Source organism: Meleagris gallopavo, chromosome 4 (genome assembly GCF_000146605.3).
Source record: "Meleagris gallopavo isolate NT-WF06-2002-E0010 breed Aviagen turkey brand Nicholas breeding stock chromosome 4, Turkey_5.1, whole genome shotgun sequence".
In the NCBI taxonomy this organism is placed as follows: domain Eukaryota; kingdom Metazoa; phylum Chordata; class Aves; order Galliformes; family Phasianidae; genus Meleagris; species Meleagris gallopavo.
Window position 1 is genome coordinate 15,043,570 of NC_015014.2, and position 884 is coordinate 15,044,453.

An 884-nucleotide genomic window follows, 5' to 3' on the forward strand; every position below is an offset into this window, starting at 1 on the left:
AAAAAAAACCTGTTTTTCCGTGAAATACATATGTACAAGGAAAGTGAGAAAACAGTGTGGTTGTAGAATACCAAGTTAGTATATTTGCCATGGAAACAGCATTTATAAGGAACATGGTGATGCAAGGAATATCAACTACTGCCTCAGTGCAATTATTGCAACATGGAGGCACAGCCAGCTACAGGTTGCTCCTTGCACAGCCTGACTGGAGCTGTCAGTTTTATTAATTTGGTAATTATGGGTTGTTTCTGGCTGCAATGCTTGAGATGCTACATGTATCCTTTGCTCTTTTCAGGAAATACAAGGAATGGAGTAGGAGAAATTGAAGATGGGAAGGTGCCTTGTTCAGTTATTTTTCCTGCTTGATGCCTTATTCTTCTTCGGTCACTTTGCCCTTCCCTATTCCCTTTTTGCTACCAAAGCCATAATGGAAGCTTCCTGATTTCCTTTCTCCTCTGTGTTGATGTGAGCAGAAATACAGCCAAACCAAGCAATTGTTTTGCCAAAGGAAAAAGAAACACATGCTGAATGCAGTCTGCAAAACAGAGATGATTTATGCTCTGGATTAATTAGCAGCATTTGATGACCTGCACATCATCAGAATAGAGAGGGGCTTGGTTGCTACCACTGTTCAGATAAATGTCATTTTCCAGTCCCCTGCTGCCATGCTGTTTTGGAGGGTTCATCAATCTCTCTTTGTGGAACCATTATTCTGTGAGAATGCAGCCCTGTGCAGGTTTGAACATGTGCTACCAAGAGAGGAATTATTGCTCCAGTTTTCAGTAAAAGTCCTGGCTTCCTTCTAGCTTTCATAGAGCATTGTTGATGAATATAATAAGAAATAAACAACACGGAAGCTTTTCAGTGCTTGTCCCTGGCAGCAC